This window comes from Ammospiza caudacuta, chromosome 32 (genome assembly GCF_027887145.1).
Source record: "Ammospiza caudacuta isolate bAmmCau1 chromosome 32, bAmmCau1.pri, whole genome shotgun sequence".
NCBI lineage: Eukaryota > Metazoa > Chordata > Aves > Passeriformes > Passerellidae > Ammospiza > Ammospiza caudacuta.
Window position 1 is genome coordinate 2049231 of NC_080624.1, and position 6922 is coordinate 2056152.

Here is a 6922-nt window from a genome sequence, read left to right on the forward strand (position 1 = left end):
TGCACACAGTGGATGGAGAAAAAGTCCCTGTTGTACACATGAAAGGTATCTGAGGAAAGACCGTTTTGATTACTCCCACCTCAGGCAAGGACAAACCCATCCGTGGAATTTTTTTTGTTCAAGGATCTGGTTACACTTGGTGGGTAATGCAGAAAGATGGAGAAAGCCATTGTGTACCACAGGGAAACCTAGCCTTAGGTGAGAACTGTGTGTAAGGTTTCTTTGTGATGCAGATGGAAAAAGAAAAAGGGGTGGATAATGTTGGAGATTGCAATGCAAGTTGCTTACAATTACTATCTGTATGGAAGATTACCTCTGTCAAGTGGGCAGTTTGCTTTATCTCTCTCTTTTTGAGTGACCACATTCACACCTCCCTTGGGAAGGGACATCGGCTGATAACAGACTATTGAATGTCACTGAATGACTGATAAGAACTATAGCATCCTATTGTGAGATGCTCTGCCCAGAGGCAGGAGCCAAGCACTGCTACCCAGGCATAATCCAGAAGTTTTTCAAACACCAGCATGGCTTTCTCTACGGGATTCCCCAGAGGAAGAGCAGCTGCCTCTTCTTACACTGGATCTTCAGAGGAAGAATACATCCTTCTCTACAGATGCCCCTTGCTCCAACAGAACCACACCTGACATTTCAGGAGGACTGCAGCCACATTTCCAATTGGACTGCCACCCATAGGGTGTCAGGTTGGGTTCTGACTCTGTCAGTGTTGTTCTAGTTTACTTCATTGTTTATTTTATCCTTTTATTTTTTTTCCCTTTCTGTATTAAAGAACTGTTATTTTCTGCTCCCATATTTTTGCGTGAGAGCCCCTTAATTTCAAATTTAGTATCTCAAGTCCTCAAATCTTTTAAGTACAATGTTTACACAAAGAACCAAAGTTGACTTACAACCTAACTCATCATAGAAGAACAATTTACATTACAAGCACACCAAATACTAGCACAAATATCACTGTAATCTCTTACATGTTTTAGCCCAGTGATTAAGATCTAGTAGCTCCTGCAAGTTCCCTCACAAAGATTAGAGGCACTACTCTGTGTTTACAAAGTACATCCATAATGAACAAGTCCTAAACGAAAGGCAGCAGCAGCGCATCCTTTTGTTGTTCAGAATCCTCTCACCATCTAGAAGAGAAACATCCTGTCCCAATAGAGAAGAAAACTAGAAGGACGCCTGTGATAAAAACCACGTCAAAACTAAACTAGAAAACTAATAATCCTATATAAATTGATCAATAACCTTTAAAAAAATCCTTAAAAGATTAATAAAAGAACAATTATAGCAAAGTCACATCACCCCCACAAATAGTCTCTCAAAATTCAGCAATAGTCATCGCCTATAAAAAGACATTAGACTCCTAGAATTTACTTCATGTCCTGAAAAAGATCAATAAAGTGATTAAATAAGACCTCTTCAACCTAAACTCCCTTCTTTATCAAGAATCCCAAAACACCAGCCTCTCATTATCATTAATTTCAAAGACTGTTTTTTCCACATCCCACTTCATCCTAATAATACTCCAAAATGTACTTTTTCAGTTCCCATCATCAATCAAAGAGAACCCATACAGAGATATCACTAAAAATCATTGACCCAAAGAATGAGGAATTCACCTATAATTTATCAATATTTTGTCACACAAACTTTGTCTCCAGTCCAACAAAAGTATCCAAGATCCATGATTTTACACTACATAGGTAATTTGCTCATCACAGCTCCATCACAAACAAAAATAAAACAAACTGGTGCTAGTGTTGTTACTAAAATCCAAACTACTAACCTTCAAATTTCTATAACCAAAATTCAGAAAGTTTCACCCTAAAAGTATCTAAAACAAAAGATAACTGAAAAACCAATTACACCACAAATGATACAGCTCCAAACCAGTGTCAACAACCTACAAAATTTACAACTTCTAAGAAAAATTAATTGAGTAAAACCTATTTTAAAAATTACCAACGATGAGCTAAATCCACTTTTCAATTTATTAAGAAGAAACTGCAACATCAACTCTCCTAAAACTCTAACATCTAACGCTCATACAGCCCTTAACAAAGTCATAAAAGCTCTCCAAAGACAACAAACTCATCACTATATTCCAAAAAAGCCTTCAGTTTTTACAATTTTAAGAGAAAAAATACATCTTTATAGTCTCATTTTTCAGTAAAACTCTTCTAAGAAAAATCCTTTGTTGATAATAGGTTTTTCTTCCCTACAAGTTTCCAAAGACTATTTTTACAGTTTTAAAGATGATTTCCCAAATTATAATTAAAGCCAAAACAAACAGTTTATTAAGTTTAACAAGTCAAAAATTTCCAGTTATCTATTTACCATTTTAAAAATATTATCTTAATTAAACACTACAAAATTCTAATGATTTGTAATATACATTGTTGAACTTCCCACGTGTTTGTTCTATTCATTACCCAACTCACAAATTATTACAAACAAAACAAAATTAAACTTTAGAGAGAAACCTATGTTAAGTAAAGAATCTTTAAATACAAGAACTCTCTTCACTAATAAATCTAGCAAAAGTCACAAATCTGTCATCACTTGGTTAAACCAAAGAACTAATGCTTAAGAGTCAGATATTCAAATATAGTCAGATATTCAAATAGTAAAAAGATCTCCTCAAATTGCTGAACTTACTACTATAGTTCAAGTTTTCAGCTCTTTTCACAACCTTTTAATTTAATCACAAATTCTACTTATGTTGCTTATGTGGTTAAAAGATTAAAAAGATCAATTTAAAAAATGTTAGTAATAACAGTTTATACCATTAGCTTTCATACCTTTATGTAACTTTACAATATAGAATTAATCTATATTTTGTTTCTCACATTAAGACTCATTCTTTGCTTCCTAGATCTTTAGTAGGAAAACCGTGAGAGCAAACAAACTAACAATAGTTATTTCAGACACTTTACCAAACATTTTTAAGCAAGCAAAACTAAGTCACGCCTTTTTCCCCCAAAATGCACAAGCACTTGTATGAATGTTTCAAATTTCCAAAAGTCAAGCTAAAGCTATTGTCAGTACTTACCCGTCAATTTATACAGCCTCCTGTTTCTACAAGAGCCATCAACCCTCAAAGCTTACAAAACCTGCAGTTGTGGCAAACAAATACCACTAAATACCATTCTTTCAATAAATTTTAAGATATTAATGTTTCAGTAAACACATTCTCTAGTAAAATTTTTACTTCTCTTCACACAGGCGAAACAAGTAATCGTACCTATCACCATTTTTTACAAATTTTTGCATCATTAAGTTTACCCCAAAAAGTAAAAACCAACAATAGTCCCACATATATATCTCAAAAATTACCCATATTTAAAAAAAATAGGGTGTTCATCACATCTTTAGTATTCCTTGCTCTCCCACAAGTCAAACAATTATTAAAAAAAAATCAAATATTAAAACACATTCTTAATCAAGAGAAGAGGGGAGTAAAGCTCACACCACAAATAAAGTTAAACAAAGATTTATATGTTTTTAATTTTTAAAGAACTCTGTTGTAAAACCCAATCCACCAATTTTTAAACATTTTTCAAATAACGCACCAGCAAAACTCAAAAATAAAAAATTTATTTTTGTTTTAATTAAACACCCTGTTTTAATTAAAAACCCTAAAACCAAACAAATTAAAAGTCCTTTCCAATTAATTACTTAAAGCAAAAGGTATACTTCTGTCTCTGCAAGTACAAAAATTGAGTTCCAACCAAAACCATCAAACCATATCACACCCCAAAACATGTTAACAAGTCCAAAACCATGAAAACAAGTACACAGATGTGAACCAAACCAAAAGATCACAAGCCACACCTAATGTTCCTTATTCGTCAGTAAAACCTACAAATGCTAATTTTATGTTATTTAAAAATGTGTCAATTATTAGTTTCATAGAGCTAATTTTTGGCAAAAGCATAATTTTTATTTTGTTATGTTAAAAATATTAGACTTTTGTCGGAACTCAGTACATCCCTCTGGGTGTCCAGAGTTGCTGGGCCCCCTGCCGGGGGGCTCGGAGACCCTGGCACGCAGCCCAGAACACCTGTGGGTTTGATTATGAGCCATGGAGCAAATTACCAGCTCTGTATGAGGACCTGAAAGTCACAGAAGTTTAAATAATGTAATAATAAAATTATCACTGGGTGAAAAGGTAGATTTTGGGATTTTTAGAATAGGGGTTTTGGGGACAAGATGGAGGGACTTGGGCATGTCTAGTCCTGCTTCTTCTTCTTCTCTGCCTCCATCTTCTGCTGTGACACTGGCACTTTGGGATTGGTTTAGAATTAGAAGTGCACTGTCTAACATAGGTGATAGGTATTGGAAAGTAATTGTAAATATGCTATACATAGTTTGTAATATAAAAATACAACACTGCCCCAAGGGTGGTCAGAGTGCTGCTGGCTGCCCTGCTGAGCAGACCTCGGCTGGGCAGCAGAAAATTTTTGTAGATAAGATATAATAAACAATGTTGAGACTGAAAACTGAAGAAGTCCGGCTTGTTCGTTGAACGTGAGGGCCGAAACAGAGACTTTTCACAAATCTCAGGGCTGCAATTAGAGAGACTTTCAAAAGTAAAATTTAATTTAAAGTCAAAACCAAAGTTTTAAAATTACTATATATAGAAAGATTTTTTGCCAAAAATTAACTCACAAAAAACCCCACCAAAATTAAATAATATACTAGTGTTAGTTAGTTTTAACTGCTTCTTATAATACAAACAGTTTCATACCTTAAAATACTACAAAAAGTTTCAACAAGTTTATTTTTACCCCCAACTAATTTCAACAATAACATTAAAACAATTAAATCAAGTTGGCTAAGCAAACAAACTAATACCACATCCACTACAAACAGTGATATGTTAACAAATGTTAATAGTGTTAAACATATTACCCTTCAAAATAAAGCAACTGTTAGTTTTTTTTTACTAACACATAAACACAGTTGTAAAGGATTTAAAAGACTGCATCGTATATACCTATCTAATAATTTTAAATCCATCCAAAAAAACATACAAAAGCTAAAAGATTTAACAACTCAAATTAAAAAAATTAGTGAGTCATAATTAGATAATTCATTCCAAAAAATAGAAATTTGCACCTTAACTAAACAAACTTTATAAAATAAGTCTATATGTGTTAAGTATTTTAATAGTCATATTAGTAGTAACACCTTACATACTACAGTGTGCAACAAATAATAAACAAAATGATCTAAAAAGTTTTTATCATATAAAAGAAAAAAAATTTCACAGAGTTCTCAAAATCTTACAAAAATAGTAAAAGTATAAACATAAAAAAAAGTTTTAAATTAAAACCTTCAGACCAACAAAACTTTTTCAAACAATAACTTATAATTGGTTTCAAACATAACTTATACCCTTTAACTAAACTTTCACAAGATTAAAACTTCTATATTATAATATAACAATACTTAATGCAAAATAAAATACTTTAGGTAAGTAATAAACAAATATATTATAGTAAAACTACAAAACACAAAGTAGTTTATACACAACACAATTACAAAAGTTTCTTTTAAAGTAAACTGAAAAAGAGAATTGTAAAAATCCATAAAATCAAAAAGTTTTTAAAAGGCTACAGAAAACAAATCATAAAACAAAAAACCTATAATCAAAGATAAACAGTAACCATAAGATTAATCAACAAAAAATTATGTAAAAAATAGACAAATAAAGACAAATAAAACAATAGTCTCTATATTAACACTTAAATAACTCCCTAAGCTACAAAAAAATCTAACAAAATATTAAGAAGTTCTAAGCTTAATAATAAAGCTCTATACATTGTATTTTAAAACTTACAAGGGAGTATGTGTTCAAAATAAACAAACATTTTTTTTACCAAAAATATGTACACTTATAGTAGGTAGAACTACTGTCAATATACTTTTACTTTGTGTAATTAGTCAAAAAACTTTTAAAGTAAATTGTAACATTAAGTTCTTAGTCTGCTACCTAAGATATAAACTAATAGCATCTTCCCATTATCATGAATATATAATAAAACTAATACTAAAAAATAAGACAACTCCAAACATGTTCCCAACAATCCCATCCCATTCACAGTTTATACATAACCCCCAACTAACAATAGGTGGAAGCCACCATTGGACAGCTGAAGACTCACCCTGTACTTCACACCACTGCCTGGAACACCATCCTGGGCCTGGAAAAGCAAATCCTGTGGAGACATGGCACCCCTGAGAGAATCGACTTGGACAATGGGAGCCATTTCAAAAACGGCCTGACAAACACCTGGGGCAGACAAATGGTATTGAATGGCTAGATCATATCCCTTATCATGCACCAGCTGCTGGGAAAGTTGAACGGTGCAATGGACTACTTAAGACTTCCCTGAAGACTTCCCCTACTTGGCAGGGGAATTTTTAGAAACTGGGAAAGGAACTTAGCAAAAGTCACCTGGATGGTCAACACCTGAGGGTTCATCAATCGAGCTGGTCCTGCCCAGTCTGAACCCCTGCACACAGTGGATGGAGATTAAGTCCCTGTGGTACACATGAAAGGTATTTTAGGAAAGACTGTTTGGATTCATCCCACCTCAGGCAAGGACAAACTCATCTGTGGGATTGTTTATGCTCTACTGGTTACACTTGGTGGGTAATGCACAAAGATGGAGAAGCCCATTATGTACCACAGGAAAATCTAGTTTTAAGTGAGAGCTGTGTGTAAGATTTCATTGTGATGCAGATGGAAATAGAATAAAAGGTGGAAAATGTCTTAGGTTGGAAATGGGTGTGTGTATTCTATTCCTGTCAGTTAGAGGTGGGGCAGTTATTGCCTGTTAATTGGGCAGTTTTCTTTATTTCTTCCACAACTAATCCTCCCTCCATGGAGATATCTTCTGTA